Below are 23,298 nucleotides of genomic sequence, written 5' to 3' on the forward strand. Positions count from 1 at the left end.
GGGTGCATGACTCATGGAGAGTACTGTCAAGGATCTCTTGATAAAGTGGGATTGTGCATAAGAGATATAAAATGGAAATCTAAGCTATTATATTTCTAAGGTGTTCCAAGATGTTATTTTGTGGTCCTAATGGGGGTGGTCCTAATGAAGGTGGTCTCAATGGCATAGATACAAATGGGCCGGCTATGTAAAGTCAAGCTCCTTGAGTGGTGATGATAGATTGGGCTTCTGGGCCTTTCACATTTATAACCTTTATAAAAGACTCAACTTGTGATAAGCATCTAATGAGATTTCCATAATCCAACTCGATTATCACCTTATTTGTTTTGATCATTTTTGGGTTTGTTATCGATAGGAGTATTTGTGGGTTCTTTGCCTGCATTTGTGTTGTGGGGAGGGAACACATTTTGGTATATCAGTAGCCCTACATTTGGTGATGCTTGTGCCCCCACTATAATCTCTTTTTGAATAATAAGGTCTTAGACATAGTCCTTGAGTTGCATGCATTTGAGGGTGGTATGCCCCTTGACATGATGGAATTTTCAAAACTCTATCTCTATACCAAGATGTCCTAGATTGATTAGGTTCTAAAGGTCGTGTCTATGGATGTTGATTAAGATTATCCTTTGCTAGCCTCTCAAAAATTTCATCAATGGGTTTCTCCAATGGGGTGTATACATGAGGTTGCCTCTAAACATGTGGTTTGGGTCCAACCAAAAGTGTGATAGTGTTGGTCTGATTTTGATGGCTAGATATTTGGACATTTGTTGATTGTTTTGTATAGGTGATTGCTAATAGATTGGTGGTTGTTTCTGATAAGGTTGTTGTTGATAAAATATGGTGGGGATGTTGGCCACTACTCTGATGACATAAACATATTGAGTGTTGGTGATACCATCAGTATCTATGTTCATATTTTTGTTCCAATAACATGGTTTCTCATTGCTTGGACCATGGTCTAGGGTGTTTTCCTTATAAATTTTGATGACACCATCTTTGATGAGCCCTTATTCAAGTCACATCCCTTTTTCCTTAATGTTTTTGTATGTTTTTAAATAGTTCATAACCATGTGATGGGTAAGAATAGGATGTGTGTTGTTGATGAACATCTTGACAAGGTGACATTCGAGGATGGTGCATGAGATCTGAGTTATGAGAGTTTGCCACCATTGCAAGTATTCTACAAGGCTTTCTCTTCTCTTTTGTTTTTTATGAACTAGATCTACTATAGATAACTCAGTCTCAACCAAATTAGCATACTAAGCCATGAAGGCTTCAGAAAGATCAACAAAAGTTTTAATAGTGCCTTGGGGTACACGACAAAACCATTCAAAGGCGGGGCCTCCTAGGCTTTTCAAAAAAAGGTACATGAGGAAAACATCATTATAGGCCACTTCTTGTTAGTGCATATAAAAATCTTTGACGTATGTGACTAGGTCACTTTTCCCTCTAAATTTATCAAATTTTTTTGTTTCAAAGTGTTTAGGAAAAGATGTCATCATAATGGTTTTGTCAAATGGGTATGGACAATCATTTTCAAATTTGAAAGTTTTGGATTTTGTCCCAACCTTGAGGGCTTTGAGAGAATTTTTCATCTCTTCCCATTTAGAGTTCATAGGTGGGATAAAGGGTGCCCCCAATCTTGGTGCCCCTAATGTGAGATATGTAGTGGATGTTGAAGGTTGATATGAAAAACCTTGACTGCTATATTGTGATGGTTGAAAAATGGGTTGTAGAATTGTTATGATAGATGTAATTGGTTGTTGGAATGTAGTTTGGGCATACTGTTGCATCTTTTGGGTAGAATTTTGATGGGGGAGTTGTGGTTGGGGAACATAGGTGTGGGGTAGTTGCTCGACTATATAATTCTATAGGGTGCTTGGGCATACTGTTGGTGTGATGACTATGGCTGAAAAGATGGTAGCATGGGTAATTCATGGGCCATGCTTTGAGAATGTATACCTTGCCCAATATATGTTGGTTGTGCTCCTACTTGAGAAATAAACTAAGTGTTAACAAGTGCTAGGTAATTGATGTGAAGAAGGGTGTTTACAAGTGGATATTGTGATGGAGGGATGACTTGGCTATTGTCTAAGGGCTACATAGAAAAGTAGTTGGTAATGGGTGGTAATGAATAGACTTGATGAGGAATAGATGGATGTGACTAAGGTATGGATATAGATGTAGTGCAAAAGGGAATACTAGTGGTAGGCCCTCATGTTAGACCAAAACTCTAAGGTCCTAGAGGAAATGAGGTAGAAGTACTTTGGCTAATGATAAATGGATTGATAGTGATTTTGGGTGGGATGGAGGATGAAGTATTCAACCCTAATGGAGACATTCCTATAGTATACTAGAGTGTAGGTTGGATGTTTATGGTGCTAGTGAATGGATTGGATGTGTTTTGAGATGGAAGGGAAAATGCAATGTTTCTAAGTGGAAAAGGAGTATATTGTAAAATGGGGATAGGGGTGGTGGAAATAGATGTAGATGGTATACTTGTGGTTGGTAGGAATGTGGTATGGACTAAGGGTTGAGTGATGATGGGTTGATTATTTAGTGGAATGGGACAATTGGCTTGGGTTGAAGGAATATTTGGGTTGGTAGGTTTTGCTTGCATTGGTTAGTACCCACTATTTGGTAAAAAGAAAGGATCATGAGGGGTAGATGGCCCTATGGATGGTGGTTTCTATCCAAATAGAGGATGCATTGGATCTATAATGTTGGTAGGTGGTGGTCTTCCAAAATAAAAGGCACCAACATTATCCCTTAAGAAGTTTTCCATGATGGTCTCCCTATTTCAATCTATGACAACATTAACAATGGTTGTGTGTCCAGGTTGGTTCATGAAAGCATCAATGTCTAGTGTAGAACTTGACTCTTCTAGAATCTATGGTGGTGGGTTTGGTGGTGTTGTAGAGACTATGGGGTATGGCTATGCCTAAGCTATATTACTACTAAGACTATGATCCATGTCCTTCTTTTTTCATTTATTCTTACCAAGATGTGTGGTAGGTGGCATGAAATGATGACTTCCCTAATAGATGGAGTACAAAAAGGATGGAGATAAGTGTATGTGAGGAAGTGATTTCCCTAGGTATGAATAGGGTGGAGGGGCTTTCTAAGATGAAAATGAGAGTGTGTGGAAATGTTCTTAATGATATCTAGGGAACCTAAATGAGGTGGTGCTAAGTAAAAGAGAATATGTTTCCCTTTTGTGTGAACTCAAAAATCTGATGGTGATATCAGTCCTAAGGTAGCCTTGTGACCTTTTGGAAGACAAATTGATATCAAGTGTGTAGCCCAACCTTTTTTTCAAGGTGATGAGGGACAAAAATGAGAGTGACATTTTATCCTAAACATTGCTTAGTGTAAGGATAACTATGATAGTGTGATGGATGGAGGTTTCTAGGGTAAACAATTCTTAATGAGGTGATGCTAAATGCTTTAAGTGATAAGTAAGTAATGGAGGATGTTTGGACCTATGATGCTTATTTTGGATGATTTCTAAAAACCTAACGTTGATGAAAAAAAAGGGGGGACGATTCTACCAAATGCTTAAATAGGATGAGAAGCTATGTGAAATACTAAGCCTATGGGGGGATAAGTGCATAAATGTATGTGGAAAAATGACCTAATCAAAGTAACACTAGAGTTATCAATAAGGCTATGGTTGACACTACATCTAATAGTTAAGTTTTGAATTTTTTAATCCCCCTTGGTTTGTAGTGCAAAATTAGCCGTCTTTCTCAATTTGGTCTAGTTTAGCGATCCTTGGGTTGGGGGTATGCTTTTTGCATTATGTTTCTATTTCTTTGTAAGATAGTATTTGTGGAAGTTTAGCCTTTTTGAAATTGGTCTTGGGTAGGCTTGAAATGAGATAAATTAATGGGATTTAGCACAACTATGGGTTTTTAAGGTAGTGACTATGCTAGGTATACCTTTTCTTACCTTAGGTTGAAAAACATAAATTAGTTTGGGGAGCAACTATTTCTCAAAAAATGTTGTTTTTATGTAAAAAGGGAAAAGAGGTTTAGATTTAGGATGTAAGTAGCAAAGTAGGATAAAATAGGGCTAGGATTGTTGCGATTAAACTTGCTAACAATCCTTTGGGAAAAGGTAAGGACAAACTTTTTTTGAAGATGAATATTTGTTGAGTGCTTTACAAAGAAAGTTTTTAATCAAGGGAAATAGTTGAAGCGAAAGTAGCCTAAAACCTAAAGTTGTTGCGAATGGGCTTGCTAACAATTATTTTTGAAATAACAAGGATAGTTTGAAAAAGGGAAAGTTGAACCAATGAGAGTAAAGTTATTGCAAATAGACTTGCTAACAACTATTTTTGTGATAACAAGGATAAGAATCTTTTAGATGTTATGGATTATGAGAAAATAGTCTCTCAAAATACAAAGCTAATTTGAGAAAGACAAATAAGTGATCTCTTTAGAAAAAGGATTTGATAATAACCATAGAAAATGTGTATGTTTTACAAATGTTTTTCATGGGTATTTTGCACAAATAAAACAATTCAAACACACTCTTTATCACTAAGGTCAAATTTTGGTTGCAATATGTTATTCAATGGCCCACAACTTGATGCCTCCTAATTCTAGTGCAATATGTCCCTCTAATCCAAGAGGTGAGTTCATACAATAGTTGATCGAAAAATGATACACATCAAAGAATCTTCAAGGCATGACAAATAGAAGTCCCCCTTCTACAGAGGACAACAACTCTTGGAGATGAAACCCAAGTAGCCTTATGCCCCTACTAGGGGAGCACCATGAATTAACATACCAACGATAAAATCATGATGACTAAATTGGGTTATAAATAGGTCTATGGAGTTAGCCAATCAATTGTTACATATGTGAGCCACTTAAGCATCTATTTTGAACATGCTGAAATTGTGGGAAAGTTTTCCCACCTCAGGCTACACCTAGAAACACATTGCTAAAACTTGGGTGATAGAGCGATAAAGTTTACCTTTCCCCTCTTTTATATATTGGCCAAATTTTTACCAGTTTGAGCTTTTCATCAAATAGGACGTGCTTCCTAGAGGTGGATGAACTCACCAGAAACACTCCTAGGTTGTTGCGAATGATCTTGCTAACAACTTTTGATACATGCATCACTTATTTTAAGGTCTTACTTTGTAGAAAATAGAGAATCCAAATATGTGCTAAAAGATACAATCTTAAAATAAGGCACTAGGTTCATTTCTATTTGGACACTTTAGTTGATCTAATAGCTAATCTTGAAAACACATGTGATTTTAACATACGACATTCAGTTCCAACTTACAATGATGACTAACAAAGTAAATTCCATCAATGAAAGGAAATCGTACATGAAAGCTTTGAAAAGGAGGGAATAAGGATGAGTTTGTCTTTATAGCATTCAAGATTGGATGAATGCATTTTGAACCCCAAAACTGAAGTATTTTTGCATAATGTTTAGTTGCACCTTAAATGAAATGTTCATTACATTGGTTCAATTTTAAAACTCAACATTCATGATTCAATTTTGTAATTATCTAATAAAACAATGCAATGAAAATGTTTTAATATCTAGACATTCATTCCATCAAGAAGACTTATAATTGTTCCATTTTAAGCATTCAAGAGTGATTTTCTATCAAGAATTTTAAGAAAACTTGCAAACATGTGTGTTAGGATTTCGAGAAAAGGTCCCTGCAATAGAAAACTATAAAAAGTTAAGATCGGTCAATCAAACTAGTGAACCTGCGAGTTTAAACCTATGATCTCAAAGTACAAGAAAGTAGTTTAATATTTATGAGATTGTGTTATAAAAAACCTAGTGAAAATGTAGGAAAAGAAGGCCATGAGGAGAAAACTCACAAAGCATTATTGCAACAATGCAATCCCATGTGTTAATGGGGTAGCATTCCCACTGACAAGTGTATCTACACATTCAGTGATGGGAGAAAAAGGTAGAATTTAGGGTTTAGTCAATCTAGTCTAGTATTCTTGTAAGTTTTTACAGTGATCCCACTGATAAAATCTTGTGTTTCCACGGGAAGAGTTGTTTGTGAAAATGTTGAGAGTGGTTTTGATGCCATGTGGTGGAGGGGTGTATGAAAAATTGTGACCTCGCCTATGTGGGTTCATTCTCTAACCTGTATAAAATTATAAATTTGTGACTATAGGTTCATGAATAAAAGGTATTTAAAGTGTGTTTGAGCTGGGATTTGGTTGTATGACCGAGAGCACTTCCTAATGGGAGACTTTGATGCTTGAAAACAATGTTAGAAAGAAAACTACCTACACAAACAAGCACAAAATGTTAGGTTGGCCAGTTAACAAAAAAAACCAAAAAGACATGATTATAGTGACCCAAATATGGGCTCCTACTTGGCATGCGAAAATCTATCACCTATTTTAGTAGTAAAAATGGAATACTGAGATTAATAAAGCATTCACAATACAAAATAAATTAACACTTAGGATAAGATGAAGGAAAACATTATGGAGGAAAGAAAATCAAGAATGGTAAGCTCCCCAAATGTATAGCCTATGATAATATTAGTATGTCTAGATGGATATGGGATGTGTACTCATGATGTGCTTAAGCTTCAAATGGTAGGTGATCAAGCGTGGAGATGGATGAAGGATTTAGTGATGGGTGTGTGGATGAGATTTATCATGGTAAGGGTGTAAAATGGTTGCGTTGTAGTGGTCAGTGGGGCATTATAAGTTTGCATGAAAGTTGATATGGATTTTTAGAGGGGAGGATTTTATTTATAGGCCAAAGGGTAGTGAAGTGGAGGGTTAGGATGTAAGGATGGAATAATGGTGAGGGAGGGCTAGGATGCTTTGAAAGGGGAGCACATGGATTGTGCTTGTTTGGGGCCAATCAAGGAGTGACACTTGTCACAAAGAGGATGAGTGTAAGGGGATGGGAAAAATTGATGGTAAAAGGGAGTAATAAGGGAGGAAGAGTGTGTAAGAGGGAGGCAAGAGGCATTAATGACATGTAAGAGCCATTAATGCTCTTGGATAGGGATGGATGAGGACAAGGGAGACTTATTGACTTTGGCTTGGGTTAGCAAGTCTTAACCCTTGCTTAAAGTTTTGCACATGTTTGGGAGGGGGATTAGGCTTAGCTTAGAAAGGGGGTTGGGGAAAAGTGACTTAGCTTTAATGGGATGGGTTAGTTAGGAGGCTAAGTGAGGTTAGTATGGGTGAATGGGTTGGATTAAGGGTAAAGATAGCATTTAGGAATGGTTTAGGGGTTAGAATGATTTATTTAATAAAGAGGGGGATGTGGAATTAAATAAAATAGATTTGAGGACTTATTTTATTTAATAGAGGAATAGAGTTTTAATTGAGAAATTGATCTTGGTTTATCATTTGATTTCATCAAATTGGACTATAGTTAATTAAATAAATAAATTAACTAGGGAATAACAATTCATTAATTAAATAATAAATATTTAATTAGTAATGTCCTAGAAGATGACTAAATAAGATTATCTAATGGTGTAGTTAGATTTAGGTGTCTACAAGGTTTAATTGCACACTTAGAGCTAATGGAGCAGACAGTTTGGTCCTACGATGAATGGTTAGAGAGATTCACTAGTTGGCAACTTTATACTTGTTAACACTACAAGTTTCAACATCACCCAAGATGGGGCTACAAAATCAAAATGGAATTGAATCTCAAAAAATGAGATAGGTTATTATAGGTGCTAACATCACAATCCTAAAGCACCCAAAATTGCATCCATACCTCACATGATCTCCGAGATGTGCCCCATCAAAGATCATTGCCCTATGGTATTTAGTGACTCTCAAGGTCAATTCCATTCAACCTACTTAAGAATGTTTGAGAGATCAATGGGATGGGACAAGATTATAACTAGGATTTACCTAGCTACTCAGAGCTAAAAAAAAAAAATGTTTGATCCCATGACAAATTCTTAGAGAGATTCACTAATTGGTGACTTTGTACTAGCCAACACTACAAATTTCAACATCACCCAAGATGGGGCTGCAAAATGAAAATGGAATTCAATCTCCAAAGAGAGAGAGAGGTTATTGTAGCTGTCAAAGAAAATTTTTGTAACACCCATAATTGCATCCATACCTTGCACGAACTCTGAGATATGCCCCATCCAAGATCGTTGCCCCATGGCATTTATTGATTGTTAGGGTCAATTCCATTTGGCATGCCCCAGAATGTTTGAGTCTTCAAAAGGATGAGACAAGCTTGGGACTAAGGTTTATCTAGCCACTCAAAGCTAAAAATAATAATTGATCCCATGATGAATGATTAGAGAGATATGAGCAAGATATGTATGCCTAGGCCACTTTGTGCAAGATATGAGCAAAAGTTTCTAATTAGGAAAAATCAAGTATTTTTGAGTTTTTTCTCAAGATAGCCTAGGATTACAATTTTTTAGTTGTTTTTGAATAATTTGGAATCTTCTCCAAGTCCTAGAAGTGAAATCTAGTGAACTTTGCAAAAGTGCACTTTTTGTGCAAAATTGCAAAATAGAAAAGTTGCAAAAGTTGCTAAAAAATGCAACTTGGTTGGAAAGGATTTATAACTATTAAAATAATAGTTGCAACCATTATAATATGAATAGAATGGATAAATAAATCACTTTTAAAGTATGAAGGGAATTAAGACAAGTAGGAATCCATTTTGTAAAAAGTTGTTGATTGCAATCAACTTTTCATCAGTTTTTGCAAGTTTTGGGCACTTAGAGAGCAATTGATCATTCCATGGATTTAGGAATCTGATTCACATGGAATGAACCTATATTAATATGTAAATAATCCTCATAAAAATTTTTGGATAAGATTTTGCATGGTTGAAGGCCTCTAATAGAGTTTGGGTGGCTGTAGGTGCATGAAATGCATGCCTAAGGAGAAAAAATAGGAGATCTATCCATTAGAGAGGGGTATTTTATGGTAGATTATTTCTAATTATTCCTTGGAGATGGTGAATCAACCTTTAGTTTATTGAAGTTGGCTTGGGAAGATATACATTGAGAAAGCCCTAGGTTTGAGGGTTTGTAAGAGACAAATTTGGGGGTTTCTTACTTGCAAAGGTTGGAGCATCAAATTGACTTGATATTCCTTTGATTGGGTCTATTCAAGGAGAATTTTAACAATCTAGAGCATTGGAAGAAAAGGAAACATGTAGTTTCTTTGGAAAACCACTTGATTTTATGCACAAAAAGGGTACCTAGTTGGAGGATTTGTTTGTTGGTCCATAACAACCTATATTGAGGTTGAGATATGTTAAAGAAGGATAAAATGGGTATCTAAAAAACCTATTTTATTTGAAAATTCCCTTGGATATTTTTGGAGATAACTTAACATCTTTCTCACTTAAGACCTAGTTGGAGGCAATAAGGCCTACTAGGCAATTTTGAGGAATCTGAGTGCTAGGATTGGGTTGAGGGTATAAAACCACTTGAAATATCTTGAATCCATCTTAGATAGGTCAAATACATCCACCATATCCTTTGGGAGGGTGTTGGAGTTGTAAAAGGGATAGTTGTTGTTTTGTGGGTTTGGGGAACATTGCCTTTCCCTTGTACATTTTTACATTGTGAACTTGGTTGGATCCTATTACACTTGTCCATTGCATTAGAAACCTTGTGATAAGGTTGTAGATTTTTTAGTTTGTTGGTTGGGTGAAAGAGTGATACAAAGGGTCTAGGGTTCTATCAATTAGCCACTTCTAATTAAGGTTCCTAAGCTTGAATAATCTAATGGTTCTTGTTTTCTTGAACTTCTCATCAATCTTAGCCTACAAGACTCTTACCCAACTTGACTCATAGGTATAGTTGGATTGGTGTAGAGTTAATATCTCTTGTTAAGTCATTAGTCCTACTAGCCCTTCCTTCCTCTAGAACTCTAACCCTTGCTTAAGATCTTTCACTCAACCTTCTTTGGCTTTTACTAATGTTGTAGATACCCTCCATATCCTTCTTCCAAACAACCTCATGAAAGACCTTAGGAATCTGAAATCTATCTCGTAGTACTTCAAGATTCCAAATTTATAGAGCTTTAAAACACCCAAAACTTCAATCACCCTCAAGCCCTAATTTCTAGCCTATCTTTTAGGCCTTTAGACCTATTTTCACTAAAAAGCTTCTAGTTCCTTTCAAACTTCAAATAAATCTCCCAAACCACTTTCTCATTCAAGGTAACATCTCAGGGCTTCTAAGAATTCCATTGCTTTGACCCAAAATAATCATGGATGTGCTCTACAACAACATCCTAGTTTGAATATGCAAAAGAACAAGGAAACACTACTCTACAAAAACCACAAGTTAGATCTTCTATCCCAATCTATACACAAACATATTAGGGAATTAAAGCATTGCAAACACAATGTATAATGCTACAAAAATCCATACAATAGTTATATACATGTAAAATCTGGCTTAAGACCTTCTAACCTTCCAAAATATGCTTCCCCATGCTCAAATACCCGAGCATGGGTAGTGACAACTTCCCAAACTATCATTTGCAAATTTTTGAGCAACTTTGCAACTTTTGAACAATTTTTGCTCTTTACATATTTTGATCAAATGGGTCCATCTAGGACCATTCTAGGACCCTAGTTAGGATTCCTAGGACCTATTACATAACCAAATACAAAGAAACTTGGTTTATATTTTGGTTTTCATGTTTTTTTCACTTGCTTTGGCTAGAATAAACAAACCTTGGATGAAAAATCCATAGTTTTCAATGCAAGATACCATTTTGTATGTCTATGACACTTTATGCAATTTATAAGAAAAAGTTGCTCATTAGGAAAATTTGGGTTTTTTAATATTTTGGTCAAGAAAGCCTAGGATTAGGTGGTTTTAGTTGTTTCAAGGTATATTGGAACCTTTTCCAAGTCCTAGAAGTGGAATCAAGTGAAAAATGCAAAAAATTGCACTTTTTGTGCAAAATTGCATAGTTGAATTTTTTTTAACTTTGCTAAAAAATGCAACTTAGTGGAAAATGGGTTGTAACCATTCAAATATTGGTCTTAACCATTGGAATAGACATGGGAGAGAAAAATTCCTTATTTGTGAGGTTTGGGGGGCATTAATATATAGATTGGAAGAAGTTACAAAGAATAATATTTAGTTTTGGAGTCATTTTCTCTATTTTTTGGATGTTGCCTATATCGTACAGATTGTCAAACCAAATCTAATGGATTTTTGAGATATATTTTAATTAACTTTCACTTTCTTATGGTTTCATTTTTCTAAGTGCGTTCTTATTGAAGTGATTGCATTTTTAGTGAAGCAAGGTTTTTAGGCCAACATTTTGGTGCATTCACTAAAGATGAGCCTCTAACTGCAATCTCACTAGTTGGAATTTCATGGAAACTTGGGAGAAATGGTAGTTAGTAGGGTACTATTGAGGATTCCATGATTCCAAAACTAGAGTGTGTTTTGTGATTTTTCCAACCAAGCCCTAGGTCAAGTGCATTGAGGAATTTGACCTTTTGTAGTGTGTTGTTCGGTGAATGGCAGGAGTTTGGAACTTGGTGAAGGGATGAGAGTTTGGAAATAAGTTATTTGAGTGTTTCCAATCATTCTTGAGTATTGAGTTCATTTCCATGACCCCATTTCCTATTGGATGCTTTGTAAACCAAGCCTAACCTGGACAATTAGGTTTATGTTGCCTTGTAAAGGGAAGGGAATGCTGAAGTGGAACTAGATCTTGGTGCTTTGGGTTTTGAAGAAAATTTGAAAAGGGAATTCGAAAACCTAATTTTTTTTTGGTCTTTTTTGGAAATTTTTGAAGTTAGATCCAAAAAGCCATTTCAGGAGGGCTAAAAGGGGCTCATAGGGCTACTAGGCCAAATTGGGGTTTGATGCTTTGTGCAAATGTTTGAATCAAACTAGTAGTGTATTTTATGTTAAATAAGTACCCTAAGTTCATTTTACAACTTAGAATCCTTAGGAAAAATATGACATTTTCCTAGTATTGACCTAGTTGAGGGAGATTGGTGCAAAACCCATAAAGTGGGCAAGATTGGTTATTTTTTCTTGAATTATTGGTGAAGTTGGAGAGTGTGTTTCTTTGATCCATTTGAGGATTGGAGGGAGATTCCCTATACCAAAGTGTGGGAAATTCTATTTGAAGCTACCTAGTTGAGCACTCTACATCACAAAACGTGATAGAGGTTCATGATTTTGTAATTATATTCAATCTAATGAACAAGCTAGATCTACTCTACATTTTAATGTCTCAAGTATTGCCTCATGGTCTGAATCAAACTTTCCAAAGAGTCTTATTATATGAATTTCTACCATATTTTATCAAGTGGAAATTTGACATGACAAAAAGGTTTTAATAATGAAGAATTTTCCTCTCTGTTTGCCAATTCTCGAATAACCACAAGTTAGGGTTCTTCGTAGAATATAATCTAAGCCATGTACTAGTTACAACCACCAAACCTATATGGTACTCTAAATCTTCACCATTTGTAACTGAGTGATCCAAATTTTCTTTAGCTTGGACACAATGACACAAATAATAATCTATCCCTTTTTCATTGTCTTCAGGTGCAATAACAACAAAAACATTGCCTGTAGTGATAAATGTACAAAATGTAGTCATTAATTCAGCAAATGCTTAGGTAAAAGTTATAAAGTTACATATCAAATTTATAGATATATATATATATATTACTAGGTTTCACTAGATTAGACAAGCAGTCAAAGTCAATGGATGAATCCACCTTTACCATTTCTAGTGCTTGTGGGGGATGATAGGTGTCAATTGGGTCCAAAACTTGTATATCCCATTTGTCCACCCATTTAGTCAACTTAGACTCATTCCAATTTTTCTCTGTACATTATGGAAAAAAGCATGCCATTTTTCATGTGTGTATACTCCATGAACCTACATCAAAGCTTCTAAAAGAGTGCAACTCACTTGATCCTATTAGTGTGCAACAATCCTTATATGGTGTAATGTTAGTATTATCTATCAACCAAAAAAATCTACGAACTATAGACTCACCTTCCTTACTTGGACCCATTGTAGCATTACACCACTAGAAAATTGTTTTTGCATCTGTTAATGATGCTCCATCTTTTTTCTTCAATTCTTCATGAGCTAAGGCTCTTTTGATGCATGTGCCTAGACCATCATGCTCTCCTTTTCCATGACCAGCCTTTGCAAAATTCCACATATATTAAAGGATAAAAAACTTGTTTGTCCTACTCAACTAATATAACATCTGTGCTTTCTTGAATTGAGATGTACAATTGTCTGACCAAATAATGTGTTAGTGATACGTATGACCCTGTTAACCAAATCTTCATAAAATAGTTAAAAAAAACCATGCACAAATTCCATAGAATGTGATTGATCATCACTGATGTAAAAATGGTACTCCCTCAATATCTTCCTATCATCCTCTATACTTGTAGGTGAATGCATGAATTTTATGTGAAAAAATATCAAAACTTGTTGAGAAGTATAATACTTTTCTTGCACCTCATTTTGTGTTTGTAGTGTGTAGTTTTCTGTGAAGTTTACAACTGAAACAATGGTATCTACTAGAAATGTATCCTTGCACAACTTGAATTGAAAATCTAGCCATCGAGCTCTATGTGCATGCCTTGCATACTCATAAATAATTTTTTCATGAAAAATCTTCATGAACTCATACACTAGAATCTTTTCAATGGTTAAATCACATCTTTTACGATGTTTCCCATCTTTTAGAGCAATGGCACTATCTTATATTTTTTGTAATCTACTATTTAATTTCTAATCACATGTGTACTATCCACATGTTCACAAGTTGATAAAGCTACAAAGAACCACAAAATAAACATGTACCATCCAAGCATGATGTCTTTTAAAATTGTTGACTATCCCCTATTTCATATAAAATGTTGGATATGAATTCCCTTGAAGATCTAGGTGGCTCATTCATGTCACACTTTGCAAAAACACACATATATGTCTTAAAAGATCAAAATGGTTAAAAAATTCAATATGTATCCTACAAAAAGAAGTTGTGCATGTGTGATATATCTTCACATAAAAAGGTTTATCCATCTAAAAAAATCTTTGACTTATTCGAATTTGAGGATACATACCAATAAATTTTGTAAAAAATTGTGTCTGAGTTGAGTCCAAAAAATATTTTACATGTGGATCATGATTTTGGCTACCTACCCTCCTTCTTACAATATCTCTTTTATTAGGGGAAACACGTGTTATTTTTCTAAAAATATTCAATCAATGATCTCAAAGCTTCACTAATTTCTTTATGCTTTCGTGGTAGTCTACTACTAAATGTCTATAACTCATTTTTTGTTGGATCTTCTACTCTCTCATACATTACCATGGCTCTCCTTAGAATACCTCTACTAATTTTCAATGTCTTTCTTTTCTTTCTCATGAGTCTAGCTTTCTTTATTTGGGTACTTACTCTTGTCAATGTAAGTATGTAACTTGTGATATTACTATCTTTGGTGTGTGATTTGGAACCCACTTTGTCATATGCACTCATTAGATTCTTTACAATGCTTTTTTCATTTTAATCATCCATCGTTCTTAGCCTAAGAATCTTCATGATGGGCCTAAATTTTAAATTCCTCATCATTTCAAAAAATAATTGGCATTGACCTATAATATTTAATTCTTGAAAGAATAATCTCCACGTACGATTAAATTTTCTTTGAAAAGTATGCTTGCTAATGTTAATAGGCATTGATTTCAAAATGTTAGTATCAATATCAATCAAATATTTTGGTATTCTAAAATCAATTCTAGAAGGTGTTATAATCTTTTCCATTCCCTCAACATTTTGAATATCAACATAAGGTCAAGTGTTTTGTGTACCTTGAACTGAAGATCATGTGCCTTGGAAATAAGATGCAAAAGATGGAATATCACCTAATTGATATGTTGATGTTGTGCCTTCAACATGACATGATGGAGTGTGTACATCTTTGGATGTAGAAATTAGCATCTCTTTAACATGAGATTATGATATGACTCCAACATTGGAAGATGGTGTAGCTTCACAATTCAATTATCTTCTTGAGTGTAAGAGTCTCATTTGTTCTCTTTGTCTTTCCAGTTCTTCTACTTTGTTTCTTTGTATTGGTGGTTTGTGTTCCTCTTCAAAAGGAAACTCTTCATTATTGCATTAATATTTTCTTTATTCATGTAGTAGTTTCATTTTATCTCTTTTAATTACCAAATTTCTCTCCCTTTCTTTTATTGTTTAAGTTTTTTGTTTCTTCCTTGGCATGATGATGATTTCAATGAATACATAATATATGTTTAACAACTTGTCAAATTATAATGAAATTTGTTTCTATAGTTAGAACACTACCTACTGTGGTCACTTTAAAAACTAAATGGGGTGAGAGAGTTCAGCCCATAGAATATGAGAATGCTAGCTTGTTTTGCCAAAGATGTGGGCAATTCAGTCACCTTATTATAGATTGCGAAGCTAAAATACAAAAAGATAAATAGGAGTGCTCCCCAGGGATAGTTATGGAGAACATTGGGGAACCTTTTGTACAGACTAAGAAGACAGTAATGAATCCTCCTTTGACCTTGCCCATTATGATCCCCACGCAGGAGATAAGTCCTAGGGGTAAGGAGACTAAGGAAGATGAGAAGGCTCAGGAGGAATACCCTTTCAAAAGAGACTTGGAGGATCCTCTAGGCTCACCTTTGGCGAGGCCTTTGGAAAAAGGGTGTTTGGAAGATGGAGAAATAAAAGGAACCAACACTATACAAGATTTGACAACAATCCAGTCTGGGGGGAGCCTACTTGAAACCCCTTCTAAGGGGAAAGGGCTAACCCCCGCTTTCATGGGCTCCAAAAAAATGGGGGGGGGGGGGGGACCATAAGCATAAGGAAGGTGATATAAGGGAGTTAGTTTGCTCCCCTCTGAGGATAGTAAAGGCCTCACAGGCTGAGATAGCAGCGAGAGTAATGGTAAGCATTGATAATATGGATAAGGAGATGAGCCCCTCTTCGCCTCAGGAGGATAATGGGAAATGGGAAGTGCAAAAGAAGAAGAAAAGGGGAGGGAGAAAACTAGATATTAGAGTTTCAAGAACAACAGGAAGACCATCAAGCAGAGTTACCAAGACAAAGCAAACTGCTAGAGATGTAGCTAGTGGTAAACAACTTACACTAGAGATAGTAATAAAAGGTAAGAAATGAAACTCCTTTCAAGGAACATAAGGGGATTGAATAATCCCCAGAAGTAGTATGCTCTCAAGAAATTAATATCTCAGGAAAAAATAGACTGTGTGTTAATTCAAGAGACAAAAATGTCTAGCTCAAATTTTGATAAAATTGCTAGCTATATTTGGCCAGGGGTGGGGTATATACATAGGGATTTAGATGGAGCTTCAAGGGGAATTTCTACCATGTGGAATCTAAACTCATTGAAGGGCTATGAGATCTAGAAGGTAAACAACTTTATAATTACTCATTTCCAATCGAATAGTCACAGCTAGAAACTGATTAATATCTATGCACCTAATAGTAGATTATGGAGGAAGGAAATGTATGAAAATTTGATAAGGATATTTGAAACTATGTTGGAGGAGAAATGGATGTGTATGGGTGATTTCAATACCCCTCTTTACCATTCAGAGAAGAGGGGAGGCAACAAAGAATGTCAGGAGAGCTTGCAAGATCTAAGTGATTTTACGGGGAAGTTGGACTTCATGGATGTAGAGTTGAGGGGTAACCCATACACCTAGACTAATAATAGGAAAGGAAAAGATCTCATTCAATTTAGGCTAGACAGATTATTACTGTCAGGGAATTGGAATAGCATGGGCAACTCCTACTTGGAAAATCTCAACAGAATGGTGTCTGACCACTCACCCATTTTATTACATTGGGAGGATGGCTATAAAGGGGGAAAGAAACCTTTCAGATATGAAATAATGTGGGAATCACATCTGAAATTCAAAGATAAGATTCAGGAGTGGTGGAATATAAGAATAGAGGGTACTACAATGTACAAACTTACCCAGAAACTAGATAATATTCCAAGAAATGTCAGAGCTTGGGCTAAAAGTTCATTTGGGGATCTATTTAAAGGTAAAGGAGAAGTAGAGGAAAAGATAAAAAAAATCCAAGGGGCTATTGTAGAAGGGAATAACTTGGAGGAGAATATTCAGGAAGAGGAAAAAATTAGAAGGAGGTGGAAAGAAATCCTACAAAAGGAGGAAATTTTATGGAAACAAAGATCTAGAATCCAATGGCTTGAGGAATGGGATAAAAATACCACCTTCTTTCACAGATCTGCTTCTAACCACAAAAGAAGAAACACTATCTCAAAACTAAGTGATGAAGGAGGAAGGGTATTGAAAGAGCAGGAGGAAATGGGGAAGCTTGTGGTTGATCACTTTAGTAAGGTGCTTAAGGAAGATAACTTTGCTGGGAACCAGGTGATCAGGAGAAGTCTGATTAATTCAATCCCAAGGAGTATAAGAGAAGAGGAAAATGATTTGATCCTTGGTAAGATCTCAGAAGAGGAAGTGAAAAAGGAAGTGTTCTCAATGAAAGCTTTTAAGGCCCCGGGCCCCGATGGCTTCCCACCTGCTTTCTTTCAGCATTTCTGGGAGGTGATTAAATTAGAAGTTATTTGGGCAAGTAGGGATTTTTTCAGAACTGGCAAAATTCTATGGAGCATAAATAAGACCTTTATTGCACTAGTTCCTAAAAAGTCCAATCCTCTGAATTTGAATGATTTTAGACCTATAAGTCTATGTAATACTATTTACAAGTGAACAGATTAAAGCCTTTCTTGGAAAAAATTATTGGTAGTCCTCAAAAGGGGTTTGTGCCAGGAAGACAGATCCTTGATGTGGCTATTTCAACCCATGAGGTTATCCATTCAATGGAAAAGAGCAGGCAACCTAGAATGGCATTCAAGTTAGACATTTCCAAAGCTTATGATAAGGTCAAGTGGGACTTCCTTTAGGATGTACTAGAAAGAATTGGATTTAACAATAGGATTATAAACCTGATCATGTTGATGGTGAGCTCAGTGCAGTACTCCATCCTACTAAATGGGTCCCCATGGGGTAACATAATGGTAGGAAAAGGCTTAAGATAGGGTGACCCCCTCTCACCTTACCTTTTTATCATGGTTAGTAAAGTCTTGGGAAGGTCATTCTGTAAATTAGCTGATTCGAGCTGCATTAAAGGTGTGAAACCAGCCACTAATGCAGAAGTTGAGGTTATTCAACAATTTGTGGATGACACCTTCCTATTTGGAGAATCTTCAATCCTGGAGGCTGAAGCTTGGAAAATGATTTTACATAATTATGAAGAAAGCTTAGGGCAATGGGTGAACTACCATAAAAGCAAGATTTATTTCTTTAACACTGATCCTTCACTTCAAAGAAGGATTAGTAAAATCTTGGATTGCTAATCTTCTTGCCTCCCAGACACTTATTTAGGCCTCCCCCTCACTACCAAGGAGGTGTCTAATGAATTTTGGAATTTGATAGTGGAGAGAATTCGAAAGAAGCTTGCAAGGTGGAAAGGGAAGATATTAAGCAATGCCGAAAAACTTCAACTGATTGCTGCTACCCTTTAGGGAATCCCTATTTATTTCTTATCCATATTTAAGATTAATCATAATATGGCCGAGAAAGTTGAGAGAATTCAAAGGAATTTCCTATGGTTAGGGACTGAAGAGAAAAATAAATTGAATCTGGTCAACTGGGAGGAGGTGTGTAAACCAAAAGCTAAGGGGGGGCTTGGGATTAGAAGAATGAAAGACCTTAATAAAGCTCTCCTTACAAAAATTGGATGGAGATTGGTAGAAGGAAAAATGGGGTGGGGAAATATTATGAAAGCTAAATATTTGTCTAATACATCCTTTCGATGGAACTTGTATAATAATGACCTCCCGAGTGGTTCAAAGATCTGGCAGAACATTACTAGAAATAGAGGACTTCTAAGTGAAGGATTGAGGTGGATTATGGGCAATGGCTTCAATACAAGTTTTGGGAAGACAGATGGATGGAGGGGAAACTGCGAGCTTTAAGTAAATATAGTGGTTTAAAGGAACTCCTTAAGGAGGACATAGGGTTTAGAGTGGGAGACTACATTGATCAGGGTACGAGATGGAAGAAGTTGTTGAAGGAGGATTATCCACGGGAGATAGGTATTCTCATAGAGGAATTGGAAGAACTAATAAAGAAATAGAGGATCCCAATGCTACCACAGGAAGATGTATTAACTCAGGATTTAACTCCGATTAGAAACTTCACTATCAAATCTGCTTATACCCTAATGTTCAATAAGGAACTATGCCCAACTACGTGGAGTAAGGTTTGGATCAATAACCTTATACCTAAGATTAATTTCTTTTGGTGGATGGTTCAACATGGAAAAATCCTAACAATCAATAATTTGAGAAAAAAGGGATTCTACATAACAAACCGTTGCTGCCTTTGTGAACAAAAGGAGGAAAGTATTTACCACCTTTTCATTGAATGTTAGTTTGCAGTTGACATCTGGACTAAGGTTTGGGAAAGATTGGGGGTGGTTTGGGTCATGAAAGATAACTTGGGACAATTTGTGGATAATTGGGATTCCCTGTTCCATCATCCAAGACTAATCCTCTTATGGAAGTTTATCCCACCATATGTATGCTGGCACATATGGAAAGAAAGGAATAACAAGATATTCAAGGGAGAAAATAGGATAGTTGAAGTGGTTTTTGGAGTGATGAACAAACTGTTCAAGGAAAATATAAGAGTAGCTAAATACAAGATGCCAAAGGAGGAACCCAGAAGACTTGAAGGCATTATGGCTGAGAATTGGGGTTGTCAAGAGGACTTTTTCCTTTTTAATAGCTCTACTAGGAGGAGGAGACAACAGACAATATGGAGACCACCCACCATCACATAGTATAAATTGAATTTTGATGGAGCTGCGAAAGGAGGATAGGGAGCGGCTGGTGGTATGCTGAGAGACAAGAATGGTGATGTTCTATTGGTTTATGCAGGCCAGGTGGGGATTGGTAGCAATAATGTGGCAGAAGCTATGGAATTATTATGGGGTCTACAACTCTCTAGGGAAAGAAATTTTTTAGAGCTAACTATAGAAGGGGACTCCAAACTGGTGATCGACTGGGTAAAGGGGGAGGCAAAATTGGGATGGAAAATTAGAAATATCATCCTGGGTATTAAAAATATATTAGAGGAAATGAGAATGGTCCACCTACAACATATCTACCGAGAGGGTAATCAAGTGGCAGACGCTGTGGCTGCCATGGGGTTTAATGTTAGGGCAATCACATGCTGGGAAAATTTAGTTGATATCAACGAAAATATAAGGATGTTGATATTCAAGGAAAAAGGCAACAGAATTCAAAATGATGATCACTAAATTTAAAAGTAAGGCCAATTTTGGCGAGATGGAGAACTTTTTCACTAAATTTAACTTTAGAATTTTGGAAATAAGAGACAGATGTGGCCATACAAATGACAAGTGGAGTAATTACGAATTAAGGAAATTGTCTTTTCACAATTATGGTAACTTGAGGCAAGCTTCGAATCACTTCCCAAATGGAAGTATGATAGATATTATGGATTGGGATGTCAGAAATTGATGGGGAGAGAAAATTAGGTTTCTTAATACCCACGAATCTCATAATAAGATGTTGTGGGATTCTGGTGCTCATCATATGCGAGTCTATAATTTTGATCCCTATTCCCCCAAAGGATTAAAGCAAGAGAGCAGCCATAGAGAATTGGAAACTGATAAAGTTCTGATGCACATTTCTGAGGAAGAGAGGCAGGATAGTGGGGAAATTAATATGGGAGGTGATCTGAATCGGTTGGAACCAACGAGACTTGAGAACTTCAAGGATAGGATGGTGACCTAGTATCTCCTAAAGGAAGGGGGTTTTTTGCCATATATGATGTCCATGGCTGGGCACGATGAAAATTGTGCATTACAGTTTGTGAATAATTGGGATGATAGGAAGGTCACAATCAATGACATTACTTTTCAAGTCACGGAGGAGGTTATTGCCATGGCAACAGGACTCACAATGAAGGGAAAAAGGTGGAAGAAAGTCACCAAAGTCTCGAATGAGAATAGCATGAAAAACTTCTTTGTGGAGAATGAGGAGCCGATTCGCTATAGAGGAGGGTTTAAAAGGAATAAGTTACCTGAGCCCTGGGATGATGTGTGTCTGGTCCTGATGAAGTATCTCACCCTGGAAGATAGGTTTGGAGTGTGCTATTACTATCATTTTCCCTTGTTGAATCATTTTAGAAATAGGGATTTCATTTCCATTCCATTTTTTCTTCTACATTTGCTTGAGCATATGATTAAGGATATTAAGGAAAAAAAAAAGTAAAGGCCAAAACTTCACCATTATTCATCAGGGGTTAATTTTTCATCTGTATCAGTTCCACTTAGCTCTATGTCCTCCTAGAGAGGTTGTTGTGAAAAACCCCTACCATAGTAGGATTTCCCCCTCGAGCTCCAATACAGGGATGAAAATCCATACTCCTAGGCCATTTCCTAGTAAGGATACTAAGAAAAAGAAAAAACTTGACATAGCCATAGAAAAAAACGGAAACAAGAAATTAAAATTTGATAAGGTGGTTGAGGTTGTAGGAGAGGATTCTAGTGAAGATATTGGGAGAAAAGCAAGAAGAAGGTCTGGTAGGCTAGCTCAGTCCCAGGCTAGGGGTAAACATAAGTCAATTAGATACCCTATTGAGGAAGTTGAAGAAGATAACTCTGACAATAACAGTGATAGAAGGGAGGAGGAAAGAATTTCCAACTCTAAAAAGGATGATGGTAATGAGGAGGGGGAAAAATGTTTCAATTATGGGAACATTTTGATGGATGACACTCAAACTCAAGTGTCAAACGACAAAGAAAGGAATACTGAGACAACCCATGTTTTAGCTAGCTTCTCACTTACACCCATTACTTTTTGTGATGAGACGAGCAAAAAGGATAATTCCCCTATTACCATTTCTTCCCCTGTTAAGGAAAATTTGAAGATTTCTTCTAACCCACGAGTGCTGCAGGATAAACCAAAGGGACAAAAAATGAAGGAGGTTGCTACTACGAAGGTCAAGGAGCATAAAGAGGAGACGGTGATGGTGAAGGAGCATTACAGAAACCTGGAGGAAAGAGTCAAAGCTTTGGAGGAGGGGTTTTTCACCTTCTCCAAGTTTGGACTTAAAGTTACTCATGCTGCTGCAACTACCCTCCAATTGATGGCACAGGAGAAGGAGGAAGTTGGCTTGGACATGGAGGACAATAAATTACTCTTTAAGTTCCTTGTTGATGACTGGGCCCAAATTATTCTTCATGCAAGAGGAAAAGGAAAAAAAGAAATCTAAGTCTTTTTATTTCTGTTCAGTTATGGGATCCATGGATCCAAAGACTTTATATACTATTATGACAGTTATAGTTTTGCTGGTTATCAGTTGTAATTAAGATTTAGGCTTGGGTGCCTCATTGGACTTTGGTTAGTTTTTTGGGTTCCTTTCTAGTTCTAGCTCTCTGGTTTTAGGTTCTTGTCTTTGACTACTGGTTATCCTGTTCTTTTTGTCTAGTTTTGTTACTGGTTGGTAATGTGTTGGTTACCAGCCTTTTGATTGTTAAGGGCCGACCCCCTTGCTTTTGGTCACTTTTAATTTCAAAAAAAAAAAATATTTAAAAAGGATTTTACTAACCTTTTCTATAGAAAGAATGTTCAAAAATCCTTCAACTAATGTATGCAATGATTGAATTTGGTGTTTGCTAGCTTCCAATAGCATGAAACCCATGTTTTCTATCGGAACAACAAAACATACAACAAAAAAAAAGAGAATATGGGTTAGTAGGGACCCAAACTTTCCTTATTACCATTTTTTGGTGTTTTCATATAGGGCATATGCACTATATCACGTATACACTAAAGCGTGCATGCACTATGTGAAAAATTTCTCCCCCTTTTCCACCCTCTCCCATCCTCTACTCTCTCTCTACTCTCTCTCTCTATCCCCCCGATCCCACCCTCTCCCATCCCCTAGTCTCTCTCTCTCTCTCACCCATCCCATCCCCTACTCTCTCTCCCACCCCCTACTCTTTCTCTAAGTCTCCCCCTATCCCACCCTCTCCTATCCCCTAGTCTGTCTCTTGCTCTCTCCCACCCCTACTCTCTGACTCTCTCTCCCCCTATCCAATGCCCCCCTCTCTGTCTCCCCCCTCTCTCCCTCCCTCCCTCTCCCACCCACTACTCTCTCACTCTCCCCCTTTCTCTCCTCTATCCCATAT

Source organism: Cupressus sempervirens, chromosome 6, assembly GCF_028749045.1.
Source record: "Cupressus sempervirens isolate cs-2001-9-10 chromosome 6, ASM2874904v1, whole genome shotgun sequence".
In the NCBI taxonomy this organism is placed as follows: domain Eukaryota; kingdom Viridiplantae; phylum Streptophyta; class Pinopsida; order Cupressales; family Cupressaceae; genus Cupressus; species Cupressus sempervirens.